Consider the following 18,768-nt stretch of genomic DNA (forward strand, 5'->3'; position numbering starts at 1 on the left):
ACTGCATTCCAAAAAAACATTAACATTTTTTCAAGTGGCAGCTCATGAGTGGCGCTAATCAGTGTGAGTGGGTTACATATGATGAGAGAACGTAGTAGTCGTGTAAAATTTATATTAAAAAAAATCACATTATGATTATGTGAATTTTGTGTTGCCAAATGCAAGACGAACCATCTAAATAATTTTAACATTTAAACAAGACGGATTTTTAATATTTTTTAATCTTTTTTTTTCAGATTAAAAAACAAAACACAAAGAATGAGTGCATGAATGAATTTATTTATTCAGCACACACATACCCAAAAATAGCAAAAGAAAAACCTTATAAAGAAAAGAATTTAACAACATACCCATGTGCCAAGGGTGTAAGCAGAAGCAAAAGCTTATAAATGCCCACCCCTTTAACCATAAAAATAAAAAATGTATACATATGTATATAAATATACATATACCCATGATAACAAGTACAAAGTATAAATTCATCACTGAACTAAAATTGATAATGAAAGCTTTATACTTTGAAATATATATATATATATATATATATATATATATATATATATATATATATATATATATATATATATATATATATATATACGCAGCATGTCTGAGGCATAACAAAATTGGATTAGAGAACTGAAAATCTTTTTTTAAAGATGTAAAACATCAGTATTTTTGACTAGAAACTTTAAAGGTGCTATATTTTTCAGCCAGTAGATGTCACACTAGCTCCACATTTCAAGATAAAAACAAAGCCACACCTCTTCCACCCCCCTTGCTCCCTCACAGGGAGCAGAAGGAACATCAGGTGGAGCTTTTTAGTGGTTCTCACATCTCTGTATGTGGGAAAAACCAGATTAATGTGGATTCTAACTGAGTTGCATTCAAAATGTGACTTTTAGAGGAATTTCTGGAAAGTTGATGATGTCCACTAACTTGAAAAAAATTCAACAGCTATGCAGCAAGTAGTGAGTACTGCTGTGAGGTCGATAGTTTCACATACAGAAAAGGGATCATGTTCTGCAACATCAATTTTTATCTCGGTCCCACATTAATTATGGGTGGAGTTTAATGTTAAACATCTGCAAACCCCATAATTGTGTGTCTATGCAAAATTTACAACTCCACTTCGACTTCTGTGACATATGTCACAGAAGCACTGGTGGGCGGGACAGATGAGCCGGGTCCACCCATTGACAGTGTCACCTGCCCCGAGCGTGCTTCTAATGTCAACAAAGTTGTCAATAAGTGATTATGAAAACTGGAAGATTTATTAAATTCTGCACACATCCATATTTTAGATATTTTTTATTTCAATCTTCTTCAATTATATTATGCTTAAAACAAAATAAAACAGATATAGCTCATGTAGCGAATGTAGCTTTTAGTATATTATTAAAATGACCTTTGAAACATGTCTGAGGTTACTGGTGTTCTATCCAATCAGCTCCTTTGTTTACTTGGTGGTACCTTTATGACGCAAGTCGAGTCAGTGATTGGAGAATGACAGAGCCCACAAACAATGTGGGTGCACCTGAATCTGATATATCCACGGCACTAGCCCAGTTGCAAATACTGACTTTAACACTAGTGTTAAGGGTAACAAAGAAGCATGAGGAAGGACCATTTGATAAAACTCCTGTATGAAAAGAAGCTAATTTACAGATGCACAAATAACTGGAAAGACACGCGTATTGTTTCGTAATAATCCAGTTTAATGACAAAACAATACCTTCAGCTCTACCAATCATAAGTGTGGTTGTGTATGTGCATCCACTGTAGTGCCTTACGTTGTTGACCTAAATGCTGGAATTTTTGTTTGTGATGGGTCTGATATATGCTAGTTTCCTGTCGGAGTTTGACATTTGTTTGCTAGACTAAGCTGCAGATATTTATCTTTACATCACCTGTGATAAAAAGAAAAACAGCAATGCCTCTTACTTTGTGTGCATTCACACCTTATTCTATATCAGAAAAACAAGATTAAAAAAAAAAACAGTAGATGCCTCCAGTTACGTTAGTCAAGATGAATTTTGCAGATTTGCTCCTGGTACAAAATATGTTTCCATTAAGTGGTAGCCTCTCGTACTAAAATAAAAATATAACACAATGCTAAAATACCCTCAGCTATTTGAACATTGTCTTCTTTATAATTTGCAGTTGTTTAATTAGTATTCCAGTGCAAAGTATATATATATATGTATATATATATATATATATATATATATATATATATATATATATATATATATATATATATATATATATATATATATATACTCAACAAAAATATAAACGCACCACTTTTGGTTTTGCTCCCATTTTGTATGAGATGAACTCAAAGATCTAAAACTTTTTCCACATACACAATATCACCATTTCCCTCAAATATTGTTCACAAACCAGTCTAAATCTGTGATAGTGAGCACTTCTCCTTTGCTGAGATAATCCATCCCACCTCACAGGTGTGCCATATCAAGATGCTGATTAGACACCATGATTAGTGCACAGGTGTGCCTTAGACTGCCCACAATAAAAGGCCACTCTGAAAGGTGCAGTTTTATCACACAGCACAATGCCACAGATGTCGCAAGATTTGAGGGAGCGTGCAATTGGCATGCTGACAGCAGGAATGTCAACCAGAGCTGTTGCTCGTGTATTGAATGTTCATTTCTCTACCATAAGCCGTCTCCAAAGGCGTTTCAGAGAATTTGGCAGTACATCCAACCAGCCTCACAACCGCAGACCACGTGTAACCACACCAGCCCAGGACCTCCACATCCAGCATGTTCACCTCCAAGATCGTCTGAGACCAGCCACTCAGACAGCTGCTGAAACAATCGGTTTGCATAACCAAAGAATTTCTGCACAAACTGTCAGAAACCGTCTCAGGGAAGCTCATCTGCATGCTCATTGTCCTCATCGGAGTCTCGACCTGACTCCAGTTCGTCGTCGTAACTGACTTGAGTGGGCAAATGCTCACATTCGCTGGCATTTGGCACATTGGAGAGGTGTTCTCTTCACGGATGAATCCCAGTTCACACTGTTCAGGACAGATGGCAGACAGCGTGTGTGGCGTCGTGTGGGTGAGCGGTTATCTGATGTCAATGTTGTGGATCGAGTGGCCCATGGTGGCGGTGGGGTTATGGTATGGGCAGGCATCTGTTATGGACGAAGAACACAGGTGCATTTTATTGATGGCATTTTGAATGCACAGAGATACCGTGACGAGATCCTGAGGCCCATTGTTGTGCCATACATCCAAGAACATCACCTCATGTTGCAGCAGGATAATGCACGGCCCCATGTTGCAAGGATCTGTACACAATTCTTGGAAGCTGAAAATGTCCCAGTTCTTGCATGGCCGGCATACTCACCGGACATGTCACCCATTGAGCATGTTTGGGATGCTCTGGACCGGCGTATATGACAGCGTGTACCAGTTCCTGCCAATATCCAGCAACTTCGCACAGCCATTGAAGAGGAGTGGACCAACATTCCACAGGCCACAATTGACAACCTGATCAACTCTATGCGAAGGAGATGTGTTGCACTGCATGAGGCAAATGGTGGTCACACCAGATACTGACTGGTATCCCCCCCAATAAAACAAAACTGCAACTTTCAGAGTGGCCTTTTATTGTGGACAGTCTAAGGCACACCTGTGCACTAATCATGGTGTCTAATCAGCATCTTGATATGGCACACCTGTGAGGTGGGATGGATTATCTCAGCAAAGGAGAAGTGCTCACTATCACAGATTTAGACTGGTTTGTGAACAATATTTGAGGGAAATGGTGATATTGTGTATGTGGAAAAAGTTTTAGATCTTGGGGTTCATCTCATACAACCCCTGGCAAAAATTATGGAATCACCGGCCTCGGAGGATGTTCATTCAGTTGTTTAATTTTGTAGAAAAAAAGAAGATCACAGACATGACAAAAAACTAAAGTAATTTCAAATGGCAACTTTCTGGCTTTAAGAAACACTATAAGAAATCAGGAAAAATTATTGTGGCAGTCAGTAATGGTTACTTTTTTAGACCAAGCAGAGGAAAAAAAAATATGGAATCACTCAATTCTGAGGAAAAAATTATGGAATCACCCTGTAAATTTTCATCCCCAAAACTAACACCTGCATCATATCAGATCTGCTCGTTAGTCTGCATCTAAAAAGGAGTGAACACACCTTGGAGAGCTGTTGCACCAAGTGGACTGACATGAATCATGGCTCCAACACGAGATATGTCAATTGAAACAAAGGAGAGGATTATCAAACTCTTAAAAGAGAGTAAATCATCAAGCAATGCTGCAAAAGATGTTGGTTGTTCACAGTCAGCTGTGTCTAAACTCTGGACCAAATACAAACAACATGAGAAGGTTGTTAAAGGCAAACATACTGGTAGACCAAGGAAGACATCAAAGCGTCAAGACAGAAAACTTAAAGCAATATGTCTCAAAAATCAAAAAAATGCACAACAAAACAAATGAGGAACGAATGGGAGGAAACTGGAGTCAACGTCTGTGACCGAACTGTAAGAAACCGCCTAAAGGAAATGGGATTTACATACAGAAAAGCTAAACGAAAGCCATCATTAACACCTAAACAAACAAAAAAAACAAGGTTACAATGGACTAAGGAAAAGCAATCATGGACTGTGGATGACTGGATGAAAGTCATATTCAGTGATGAATCTCGAATCTGCATTGCGCAAGGTGATGATGCTGGAACTTTTGTTTGGTGCCGTTCCAATGAGATTTATAAAGATGACTGCCTGAAGAGAACATGTAAATTTCCACAGTCATTGATGATATGGGGTTGCATGTCAGGTAAAGGCACTGGGGAGATGGCTGTCATTACATCATCAATAAATGCACAAGTTTACATTGATATTTTGGACAATTGAAAGGATGTTTGGGGATGATGAAATCATTTTTCAAGATGTTAATGCATCTTGCCATAGAGCAAAAACTGCGAAAACATTCCTTGCAAGAAGACACGTAGGGTCAATGTCATGGCACAGGGTCAATGTCAACAAGCAGATCTGATTTGATGCAGGTGTTTGTTTTGATGATGAAAATTTACAGGGTGATTCCATAATTTTTTCCTCAGAATTGAGTGATTCCATATTTTTTTCCTCTGCTTGGTCTAAAAAAGTAACCGTTACTGACTGCCATAATATTTTTTTCTTGATTTCTTACAGTGTTTCTTAAAGTCAGAAAGTTGCCATTTGAAATGACTTTAGTTTTGTGTCATGTCTATGATCTGCTTTTTTTCTACAAAATTAAACAACTGAATGAACATCCTCCGAGGACGGTGATTCCATAATTTTTGCCAGGGGTTGTACAAAATGGGAGCAAAACCAAAAGTGTTGCGTTTATATTTTTGTTGAGTGTATATATATATATATATATATATATATATATATATATATATATATATATATATATATATATATATATATATATATATATATTCACACACACACACACACACACACACACACTGGAAAGATATTGTTTTGTAATGATCCAGTTTAATATCTATCTATCTATCTATCTAGATACAGTATATATATATATATATATATATATATATATATACTTGTAGTAAGAGCAGAATACTACTGGAATGAATTTGAATAAGGAAAGTTGGGTTTTTTCTCACCTAAATGGATGCTGCACTCACTGCAGTTTGTCTGGAATAGTCCCAGATTGCATTTCAGACCTTCTAGAATTCAAAATGTTCGTGCGGGTCGTGTTGGTGGGTAATTTTGGGTTTCAGCTTTTTTGTTTTCCATCACTTTCATCCCTGAATATGTCAATTGTGACTCACTTTTGTGCAGATTATGAACCAAAGCAGAACAGTGAGATAGCTGAAAATCTAAAAATGGTATAACAAATGAGACATGGATTCCTATGTTTTTTGTGTGGCAAACCCAATTATGGCATTGCCATTGCTGTAAAAGGTCAAGGTCATGACCTTTTGGCATGGCTAATGACATTTTTTGACACTTTTGCACAAATTATATAATTTTTCTGCTTCAGAAGAATGATAACGTCTGTGAGACCTGTCAGAAGGTTGGGGCAGATTGGACGATGACACCTGAGTTGTATGCAGCCTTACAGGAATTCATGTGTCAAATGTACAGCTCCAAGTCCAGAATCACCAACATCAGTGAAATGAGGTATGCAGTTTTTTACGCAAAGAAAGGTGTAGAATCCTGGCAGTTACCTCCATGCTCAGATCCTCTCAGGAAGCACTGTCTCCGAGCTATCTATCAAAGTGCTATATGGAGGAGATGCCTCGAGAACAACTCAGATGTTCCTTCCCCAGTAGAGCATGGGTGGTCTAGAGCTGATCAAGACGGTGACTTGCAGCTCTCCATAGACTGGTTCAGTGTCCCCACTGGTCCACAAGCAGTACTTGAATTTCTGTCCTGCTCATGCAGGAGGGAATGTGTCAACCTCTCTTTGTACATCCATATCATACATATAGTATACACAGACACTAACGCTTATATATGCAAACATACTGACATCATTATATCAGTCCCTTCTGCTGTTAATGACCAGCTTGCATGTAATTATATTAATTACTGTGCGTGTCACGCTTGACAAGTGTCCAGGTGAGGCAGAGGAGGAAAGCGTGGTAGGAAGGTGTGTGTGTGTGGGGGGGGGGGCAAGATGATACAGGAAGGGAAATGAAGAAACCTACAGAAGAAAGAGGTGGAGAGAGTGATCAGAGAGAGAGAGAGAGAACAACTCAGTGGGGGAGGAAGCCTGATCAATTGTTCATTTGACAAAGTCACTGAGACGTGCCAGCAGTGTCAATAAGTGAATTAATTTGTCTGTGGGTCTCCAGACCTTAGCACCAGTTCACTGACCCTCTGAGACCAGATACACACCACAACTACAACAGCAGTTGGAGAGCACACATACCTCCACCCAGAGGTCCCTCTTGGCATAGGACATATACGTGGTGGCTCAGGGCACCGCCTGTCCGAACGCTTGTCTGATTGTCCAGGACAAGTTAAAAAAAAATGTGAATGGACAGCGGAGATCCTTCATAACCTTGCTTGAATCAGACAAGTCCAATTTTTCTTTCCAAACTGGCCAAATCATTTTTTTTTTTTTATTGTTGTTGTGAGTTTTGGCACTTTCCCGACAGCATGTGTAAAACAGCCTTGCGTGGGTGATGCTTTTCCACAAAAGCAGCATTGAAATCTGCTGTGCACCATTGATGAATAGATGAAAGCTCTGATCAAATCTGATACAAATCCATCTGATAAAGCCGTTTTTTGGTTAGTCAGTGGTTTCACTTAAAATAAAGTGTACATACTTTCTCTCCAGGGGTCAGCACACAGCAGCATGTTTGCTGTTGTTGTTGTTGTTGTTGTTGTTGTTTAATACACAAACACACTGCTTCACTTTAAATACACAATAAGTTGATTTAAGATTATCTGTCTCACTATATGAGAGCACGGAGTCGATAGGAACAGACAGCAAACTCTGCAGATGCACACACACTCTGCATGCCTCTGGTGCAGGGGCGGACCCACAGGGGCGAGGGGTGGGAAAGCCCCCCCCAATCCTTTAAAGGTCCTATTTTGTACCCATTTAAATACATTTTTGCACATAATAATAATAATAATAATAATAATAATAATAACACTCATCACTCACTCATCTTCAACCGCTTTTCCGGGTTCGGGTCGTGGGGCCAACAGCTCCAGCAGGGAACCCCAGACTTCCCTTTCCCGGGCCACAATGACCACCTCTGACTGGGGGTTCTTGAGACGTTCCCAGGCCAGTGTGAAGATATAATCTCACCACCTAGTCCTGGGTCTTCCCCGGGGTCTCCTTCCAGATGGACATGCCTAGAACACCTCCCTAGGGAAGCGCCCAGGAGGCATCCTCACCAGATGCCCGAACCACCTCAGCTGGCTCCTTTCAACACGAAGGAGCAGCGGCTCTACTCCGAGCTCCACCAAACTTCTCACCCTATCTCTAAGGGAGACAACAGCCACCCTCCTAAAGAAGCCCATGTCGGCCACTTGTACCTGCGATCTAGTTCTTTCGGTCATGACCCAACCCTCATGACCATACGTGAGAGTAGGAACGAAGACTGACCAGTAGATCGAGAGCTTTGCCTTTTTTGTCACAACAGTAAGGTAGAGCGAATGCAATATCGCCCCTACTGTGCTGATTCTCTGGCCAATCTCACGCTCCATTGTCCCCTCACATGTGAACAAGACCCTGAGGTACTTGAACTCCTTCACTTGGGGCAAGGCCGTATTCCCTACCCAGAGTAGGCAATCCATCAGTTTCCTGCTGAGAACCATGGCCTCAGATTTAGAGGTGCTGATCCTCATCCCAGCTGCTTCACACTCGGCTGTGAACCGATCCAGTGAGTGTTGGAGGTCACCGGCCGATGAAGCCAACAGGACCACATCATCTGCAAAAAGCAGTGATGAGACCCTAAGCCCACCAACCCGGAAACCCTCCTAATAATAAGAATAAGAATAAGAATATTCTAAGACTTAAAAAATAGGATTATTATTATTATCATCATTGACTTACTGTTTTGTTATTTGTTGTTTATGTCATGTTATGTTTTAAAAATGCTTGTATAAATTAAAGATACATATAGAGCAGAAATCCTTGACAGGTAGACAGTTAAGGTAGACCAGACTTGGAAAAGATTTTTGTGCTACATTATAATTTTATGTTGTGTTGTTTGCAAATTCAACTCTGTAAGGCCCATTGTTACCAAATACAAGTACAAAGTATTCACTGGCAATAGCTTCATTTCCATTTATGCTGTTGTAAAAAAGAAAAGGAAAAAAAATTGCTGTCACTGGGACTGACTTTGAGTTAAACCCACACTGCAACTTTTGTATTTTGTATCTATCTTTTTTATATTATTTGAACATAGCACCTTTTTATTATTCATATTCTGGGAGCTGTCAGACCTTTCTAAATATTTGCACAAAACTGGAACAGTGACTCTGATTTTATTTATGTAATTTCATTATGTTTTATTGTTATTTATGTTTTAGGTGCATTTTTGTTTGTGTTGGTGTGTTTGTTCAATATTTAAACCTTTAAGGTCTGTCATATGGCTGTTGTCCATTAATGTTTGGGGTCGTATGCTTGCAGAGGGTTAGGGGTCATCTGGCCTAGGGCACCAAAATGGCTAGAGCCGGCTGTGCCTCTGCCAACACTTGAAGTGTTTCTGATGGGTATCCATTCTGTTACGCAAATTTTTAAGTTGAAAAAATGATATATCCTGTAATCATCCCTCATTTTGGATCTGTTTGAAAAGCCATCTTTCTTTGTAAGTATTAGTGATACGAGAAAACCTGCTGCACCCTACTATATCCTCATCACTTTACACACTGGTCTTTGTTGCACGTTCCTCACACTATTTGTTATGATACTATATATATAGAAAAATACAAAAATAAAAATTTCCACAAAATCTGGATTGTTATCTGGATCCACACAAAGTTCTTAGATATTAGTCATTTTGTGCAGGGAGCCATCCATGGGTGGGGCCAGAGGGGCAATAGCCCCAACTGAAATCTGATTTGCCTCTTAAATGACCTTGTCCTCTCAAAAAGCCAATAAATTCTTATAGATTGCAAATTTACTGTGTGATATTCCACTCAGGACCAGAAGGTGGCAGTAATGCACCATTAAGATGTATGCCAATAGCAGTAAAAGAAAAAAATCTAAGAGAAACAGACTTTACCAAAGTGTTTAAACAAGGAATATCTTGCAGAATATATTTAATGATGTATCTTTCTCAAATCTGAAACTAGCCAACAGCAAATGTCTGACTGGTGAAATGGATACACCTAACCAGGCTTGCTATTAATGGATTAGATGAAATAAAGATTATGTAATCGGATTGCAAATCATAAGTAACTGTAATAAGGCCAGATTACAACGGGAGAAATGCGTAATCAGATTATAGTTACATTCTCACAGATTACTTGATTACAAATTGATTATTAAAATATGAAATATGAAAAATTTTAAAATTATAAAACCAACGCTATTACCTCATCAACTAGCAGTGAACTACAATCAGCTCTACCCATGTAACCACTAGAGGTCAATCGTCAATCAACAATCTTGTTTGTTCTTTGTTTTTTTTTCTTCTTATTATTATTATTATTATTATTTTTCCAGGCTGTAATTGCAACATTTGGGAGTAGAAAAAGAACATTTCCACAAGACAGAAGAGTTAAGCAGCAACAGTCCATCTGTGGCACATTTTGCGACAATATCAACATCATTTTGAGTCTGAAATGTACATCACAAGCACACAAAACATTGAGTGCAATTTGTTTAATTTGTTTTGTGGAAAAAGGACAATTTTCAGATAATTGAAAGATATATGTTGTGAGATACTGTGGTGGAATTTAAAGTTTATAATTTGTTATGAGAGAAAGAGTGTCTACTATTTTGTATGATGGTGCATCATTTTCAGTAATGAAATAATCCACATGGTTAGAATGTGCTACTTTTTTGTTATCCACTGTATTATTTTACAAATTACAAAAATGGCCATGCGATTTGTATTTAGGAACAGATTACATTTCAAAGTAATCTGACCCAACTCTGCACCTTACTGAACAGGAAACTGTGCGTGGATGTTGGACGTATACTTGGCCCCTCTGTGTGAAATGTTGCCTCTTAATGGTCCCTAATTTAGAAAAAGATAGATCCGCCATTGTTTTTGCATAATCCAGCTAACAGAAGAACAGCACCAAAAACAGGACCTCCCTAGGGGAAGTAACTATTCTGCGCAACAATGTTTTGGAGGGACATTCTGAAAATTGCAGATGCACTCACTCACGTCTTCACCTCAGATTCATTAGCCATAAATGCAAAGACTGGATAGACAGCTGGACTTCCTCCAGCAGTGACATGTACAATAACAAAAAGAACCAACTTAAAAAAGTGTTACGATTGGTAAAACCTGACTGAATTAAGTTGTTTGAACTTACGTTTGTAAGTTAGTTGGTCTAGAGTTGATGTAACTTACAAACTTAAGTTCAAACAACTAAATTCCTTCATGTTTTACTAATTGTAATACTTTTTTTAAGTTGGTTCAGCTATTCTCTTTTTTCAGTGTACAATGATGTCTCACCCTGTTGTGGAAAAAATGTTTCCCCATCCTGTTTCACACTGAAATAAACACTATGTCTCCTGATGGTCTTTTGGTAATTTATTCAAGCTTGAAGTCTGTCGGTTTCATATGAGGCCATGAAAATGAAGCATTATGAAACATAGGTATTTTAGTCCAGGGGCCAAGCAGGTTTTAGGTACCACTTAAGAGGACGGAACGACACTTAGAATCCAGCCTCAGTGTACCATGGCCTACACAAAAATGTATGATAGCCATCCCAGGGTGGTAGCTGTAGCCAGGTAGGGGTCAATGAAGAATTTCACAGAGGTCAAACTTTAAAAATGCTCCAATCATGTTGAAAACTATATCACATTGCTTGTCTGATCATAATGATTCCAAAAAGGTATAGTTTGGACTATCTATGATGGTATGTTCTGGAGTTATGGGGTAAAAACAGCAAAAATGGTGACAAAGGTCAAGTTCAGTTTGTACAGGGGTCAAAATTTAAAGTTACTCCAATTTCAGTAAAAAAAAAAAAATGATGCAAATTATTATTTGGGGTAATAGGGCTCATATAAGGAATAGTTTGCACCATCTGGCATGCTTAGGTATCATATTACAGGGTAACATATGTCACATGTCATAGAATCCAATGGATGTTGACCTTGTTTGACCTTTACTTTGGAGACCAAACATTCATCACAGTCAAAACTATTCCATTTATTAATCCTTTTATTTCAACCAATAATTTGCATCATTTTTTTACTGAAATTGATGCAACTTTAACTTTTGACCCCTGTACAAACTGAAACTGATCTTTGTTTATTTGTTTGTTTATTTTTGCTGTTTTTATCCCTTAACTCCAGAACATTCCATCACAGACAGTCCAAACTATACCTTTTTGGAATCGTTGTGATCAGACAAGTAATGTGATATAGTTTTCAGCATGATTGGAGCATTTTTAACGTTTGACCTCTGTGTAATTCTTGATTGACCCCTACCTGGGTACAGCTACCACCCTAGGATGGCTATGATACATTTTTGTGTAGGCCATGACACACTGAGGCTGGATTCCAAGTGTCATTTCTTCCCTTTAAGTGGTACCGATTAGGTCAAAATTGATGACTGGCTCATGGAGTATTTGTAAGATATCCTAAGCATCTGGTGGCATCGATCCCGCTACCTGGGACAAGCATCTGTAAGATTTCTTCTACAACCCGCCTCCAAAGAACACTTATTGTCCCGCAGCAAATGACATCAGTCAGCCACCTAAGCGGCCTCTCCACCTGGCCAACCGCCACTTTCATTTCACAGCCATCACTTCCTGCACACACACAAACACACATATTTTGGACACATTTACACAAACTCACTCTTCTGACAGATTTTGCTCCACTCCTGACCAACCATCTCTCACACCCAGCACATCCCTCCCTTTCATGCAATTTCAGTCCCAGATAGTTAGAACCCCCTCCTCTACTTGTGTTTTTTGTTGTTGTTATTGACAGCCCCGGGGCTGTGCCATTGCCACACTGTTTTCTCTCCTCGGCTTCACAGCGGAGCCACGCTGCAGCCCGTGCTGGAAGCTTTTCAGAACACTGCGAACACACCGAGGCTTCCACGCACCCGTGCTGTCGCTCACGGGTGCTGCCGCATCTGCCAGCTGCCAGAGAGGGGGAGCGAACAGGGACACACTTTTCTCTCGCAGATGCGTGTGCACACAAATGACAGCAGCAGATTGCATCAAGGTGACAGATAGAACACTGTGGGAAGGAACGCTGCCTGTTCAATTACAATCATTACTATCACTTAGGGAGATTTGTCACGGTCAAAGTGAGCCAGAGCTGCAGGGAAAATCACCTTGAGCCCGACGAAGCAATTATTTTCAGTTTCGTTTGACTTCGACGCTTTCGCTTGTGATTGCTCTTAAAATTAAAAATCACAGTGTTTAGAAAAGAATCTGGACTTCAGAGGAAGAAGCACGAACAGTAATCCACCAACTCACAATCCATCAGCAACTTTTGAGCAGTGAAAGAATGAACATGAATGTATGTTGGTGCACATTTCAACATCTGGGGAGAGTGTGAGGAGATAGATCGCGCAGCCCCCACTGAGGTGGCACTCAAAACACAATCTGCTAACAATTACAAAATAGTTAGAATTAAAGTTGTGGGTTCCAGAGATTTTGGTGCTGATTACTGCAAGTCAGAATGTTTTTTTGGGGGGGGGGGGGGGGGGGGTTGGTGAAAGGTGGTGAACACCCACCCAGCAGACAGACACCGGTCTCAAAAACTTAAAGATTTCTTGTCCAGCTAAGGTAGCCGACCTAACCTAACCCTGATGTACGTTGGCCAATACTGGCTTAACCATGCATCAAATCAGCAGCAACACAATTGATGCAGGCATTTTCTGTCGGCCACCATCTGGCAACCGGGAGGGGGGTGAACTGGAACCTATCCCATCAGTCATTAGGTGAGAAGCAGAGTACACCCTGGACAGGCTGCCAGTGTATCGCAGGGTCAGCACACATAGACAAAACACATTCACACCTATGGTTAATTTAAAGTTTCCAATACACACAGCCTGTATGTCTTTGGAAGTGGGAGGAAGCAGAGTACCCCACCAAAACTCACTCAAACACGGGAAGAACATGCAAACTCCACACAGACAGGACTGGGCAGTCTTGGAGCATTCTCACTGTAAGGTAACTTGTAACCACGAAGTCACCCTGCTGCCCTGAAACTGAATTGAAAACAAAAAATATAAAGAAAATAATGGTAAAACCTGATGGAAAACAGACAAAACTTTAATGACTCTGGTTTGTGAGTGGGTGATTTATCTGATGGGATACAAACAAGATCAAGTTGATGGAGATACAGGAGGATTAAGTGTTGCAGGAAGGCACTGTTCTTCTCCACCACATGGAGCTCAGATGGATGACTGCTGCTCCTGTAACTTTTCACAAAGATCTGTTTCGCACCTGAATACTGTCACTTCTCCGCCACAGGAACAAATAGTTAAATCTTAACAGGAATGACAGTCTGACTGTAGTAAGTCATGTTACGCCAAAAGGACACCCATGAAGTAACTAAATGCAACCCTGTTGTGCCCTGCACCTTACTACTCCAAGTTTTGTACAATATAAATAGCAAAGTGGGGGTGTAAATTCTCCAAATATATTTTCTCTATAGACTACAGATTACCAAGATTGAGCACAAGATAACTGGATTCAGAGTCGACAGTGTTAACCACTACATCACAGAAGCACTTTTTTTTTGGTGGGGGGGCTGGTCAGGTCTGAGACCATGCACTTGTGTGGAACTTTGCCTCAATTATCACATTAAGGAATAGGCTTGGGTCCTGGATGGCCACCACCCAGGCAGACAATCAGTGCATCCCCACCTCCCTAATGCAGATACATGGGTGTCTCCTTGTCCTCCTCCACCCACAAATTTCCTCAGCACTCAGGCACCTGTGAGCTGGATCACGCACAGAGGAACACGCCACATGTCCAAAATGTCATAACTGATGTTTCCCCGCAGTGCCATTAATACTCCTCCACCTTAGATCACTGGTTATCATCCAATTCTCACAACCGCAAAGTAAGACAGGAGGCACCAGGACCTTAAAGACTTGGACGTTTGTTCTCCTGCAAAGATATCAGCATCACTAAACACCTCTCGCCTGCGACTTCATGACTCCATAAGCTCTTTCCAGGTATCTCTCCATCTTGAAGGCCAAGGACTTGTAAATTGAATGTCACCGCCAAGTTAAGATGGAAAAGCAACATATGCCTTAAATCAGGTAGAAACATGAGATGAGGGAAGAACTATGGAGCTGCTAGGCTTAATGTGTGTCTGGCAGGTGAGCCGTCACCAGCACACACTTTACACGCTAACCTCTTACATTTCGTTTTATTTAAAGTGTTCTGTAATGTTGTAATAAACTGAGCCATTCTGGACATTATGGTGTAGACATGACATGAGTTGAACATTGCATTCCCTTTCCACACATTACTGCTGCAGGAATCCAAACTGCAAATTAAGCTGACGCAAAGCTCTCCCACAATCTCAGAAAATGTCTCTTTGGATGAACTCAATTCAATTATGTGCAGGAGTTCCATCTAATAAATATATGTAGTCCCAATTCAAATAAAGCACATCCATGCAAGATAATATTTAATTTAGTTGCTACTACATATATTTATTTGATGGAAATTCAATCCAATGAGTCAGTTTATCACTCAAATAAATGACTCATTGAGTGAACTCAATTCAGTTATGGGCAGGAGTTCCATCTAATAAATATATGCAGCCCCAACTCAAATAAAGCACATCCATGCAAGATAATGATATTTAATTTAGTTGGGACTACATATATTTATTAGATGGAAATTCAGTCCAATGAGTCAGTTTATCACTCAAATAAATGACTCATTGGGTGTACTCAATTCAATTATGGGCAGGAGTTCCATCTAATAAATATATGTAGTCCCAACTAAATTATATTTCATTATCTTGCATAGATGTACTTTATTTGAGTTAGGGCTACATATATTTATTAGATGGAAATTCAGTCTAATGAGTGAGTTTATCACTCAAACAAATGACTCATTGGGTGAACTCAATTCAATTATGGGCAGAAGCTCCATCTAATAAATATATGTAGTCCCAACTAAATTATATTTCATTATCTTGCATGGATGTGCTTTATTTGAGTTGGGGCTACATATATTTATTAGATGGAACTCCTGTTCATAATTGAATTGAGTTCATCCAATGCATCAGCTGTGAGAAAGGAGGAATAAAATGCTAAATGTCGACAGACTTCAGTATGTGAAAACAGTTTGTTTTTCCTGATTTACCCCCTCATCTTTGTCTCAGTCAGACTCACGCAGCCCTTCACCGTGCAACACCTCTGCGTCTCCAGATGAAACCTGAACCTCAGGTTGAGAATCACTGCACTGCAATCAGTGGACGGTGTGAGGTCGCTGCACTGGAGACGGCGACCCTGTGACAGCCAATGACTGACAGTGGAGGGAATGAAGGACAAGCAGTACACAACTCCAGTGTGAAACTAAATGACTGCTAGATGAAAGCAGAGACTGTTATTGAACTGTGGAAACATAATCAACACCTCTGTGCACAGTGCACGCTGCATTTTAACGAGTGCATTTCCGACTGCAGTCTTACACTGTGTGCCACCACACTTTGCTGTGTTTGGTGCATGATCTTTGTGTTTCTGTAGATCAAAGAGTAAAAAGCGAAAATGGGCACAAATATCCAAAAAGAGTTTGTTAAAAATGATACACATATTTGAAGTGATAAATCTGAGGAAACGTTCAATAGTTTTCTCAAAAACAGGAATCACAGATGAAAAGACAACAAAGGATGAAGAAATGACGGTGACGTTTGTTTGAAAACAGATCTCTAATGTCGAAGTGGAGCAGACAAAGCTGTATCAAAGTTCCTATCAGCTACAATTACTACGGTCAAATGTGCAGCACGGTGACAAAATATTTAGGGGTTTTTCAAATAGACTGTCAAAATAAAGTTGAAAATTCAGCTAAAATATTCCAGCGAATGAAGTAATCGATTCCCATTCCAATTTTTTTTTAATGCATGAAGACAATATTTGAGACATTTCCTCTCAGTGCACCAATACACACGAAGAATAAAGAATGCAGACGCACACACTAAGAGAAAGTGTGTGCACGTGTTTGTGTGCATGCGCTCAAACTGATTTATTTTTAAATAATCACCTTTATCTAAGCCAACACATTCTTAAGAGCACAATGACATGTTGGAGCTACACTGTGGCCTGTCAGCAACATCTAAACTTTAACTTTTATGTGAAACTAGGGGTCATGACCTCTGTCCACTTGAGGTTTTTTTGGTTGACACAATAAATACTGCAAACATGCACTGAAATAATCACTCTTCTTCCTTCATTAGAGTCTCCAGTTTGACCACCACAGTGCTGGACCCGCGCTTCTTTTCTCAACCTTCCTGAGGACAATGATGACATTATACCGTCGCCTGCTTCTGGGTGATGCCTGTTCTGTTTGTGACGTTCTCTGACACAAAGCAGAAAAGTGGTTGAAGAAGAAAAGCTTGGTGGACACGTTTCTCAGTTTTTTTGGCAATAAAAGAATGCTCTTCCTTTCATCTCCCTTTCCTCGTCCTGTTTTCTCAGTGTGGAGGCATCCGTTCATCACACGCTGTGAATATCTGCAGTCTGTTCTGAGCTCACGGTGGTGATCACTTCTTACTCCACCTGACACCCAATCATCACCTCGCCTGTTCACTCCCGCTCGTAAAAACTCCACTGTGTGCAGTTACACCAATTATTTACAAATAATTACACACACACACACACAATTCCCGTTCCCTCAGCTCATCCCTCACAAATATTTCTTCTCTCTCTCCAGCTCATTTCTCTCGCCTCTCCTCCATGCCGCCTCTGCTTGGCCGCGTCCTATAGCGCACAATTACAAATGCACACAATCCATTTGCTCAATCCCAGTCAGTCATTCCTAAAAACCCTCTGTGGGGTAAGCACTTTGGAAGCTGTTCAGATATGTAGAGCTGAAAGCCCCCCTGAGGATGCTGCCTGTCCCGCTGCTGGGAATAGAGGAATGGTCCTGATGGGAGTAAGAGTGAAGTGAGGAGGAGGCTGTGTAGGTGATGGAAGAGGGGCATCAGGGGGCGGAAGCAAGGCATCACACAGGTGTGTGTGTCAAAGAGAGGGGGGGGGGGGCGTGGCAAGAGGCCAGGTTGAGGAGAGTAATCTCAGGATTAAGAGTGCTGCTTGTGTTAATGTGACTGTCAATGAGAATCAAGTCCGTGGACGGATCTTCTCTGTCTGTGGCCTGTGTCACAGTAATGACACCACTCTCTGTGGAGTGTCAAACAATGAGGAAATAATTACACTATCTCAATACAGTACAAATTGCAGAGCAGATGATAGAGAGAGAGAGAGAGAGAGAGAGAGAGAGAGAGAGAGAGAGAGAGAGAGGCGGAGGAGCGGAGACAAGGATGACTAACAATTACAACACGATAGGGGTTGGGTCTCATTACTGCGCCCATTAACATGCGCCAAGTAATTTTCCCCTCTGTGCACGCGTGCGAGAGAGATAGAAAGACTGTGTAAGTTGATTACACGCGTGTACGCCCGAAAGAGTGTTCCCATTAGGTTTTTGCATCGCAAACCTCCGCGCGCAATCCGCCCGGAGAGAGAACCCGCAGGCGCGCGTAAATCCGCGCTGTGCTCGGCGCGCTTTCCTCTGAGATCCCGGCCGATCACGCACGCGAAAAAGCGAAGCCCGTGAAAAGAGCTCGGTCAGCGGATCAGCCCCGCGGATCGCTCAATGGGCGCTAAGCAGCAGCCGACAGCTTATTTAACTTCACAGTGTGAATCCCGCATCAATCTCTCCTCATCCGTTTTACGCACAATTCACGCCGCGTCAATCGATTTTTTTTTTTAATTGCTTGTTTCTTTTTTTTTTTTTTTTTTTTTTTTTCGCTTAGCAATCACGAGCCAAAACGGGGAGAGTGGAATCACCGATCGGGGAGCTTTTCAAAGATTTTTTTTTTCTCTGTAAATTTGAGCCAACAGCAGCAG

The 18,768-nt window shown here is 40.5% G+C and overlaps 1 protein-coding gene across 2 annotated transcripts in view; it reads right to left on the minus strand.

Annotated features, from left to right (window-relative positions):
* The window catches only part of LOC117507333 (chemokine-like protein TAFA-4), a 218,096-nt gene that overhangs the window by 198,783 nt on the left and 545 nt on the right, over nucleotides 1-18,768 (minus strand). The window lies entirely within an intron of this gene.

This window comes from Thalassophryne amazonica, chromosome 3, assembly GCF_902500255.1.
Source record: "Thalassophryne amazonica chromosome 3, fThaAma1.1, whole genome shotgun sequence".
Classification (NCBI taxonomy): Eukaryota; Metazoa; Chordata; class Actinopteri; order Batrachoidiformes; family Batrachoididae; genus Thalassophryne; species Thalassophryne amazonica.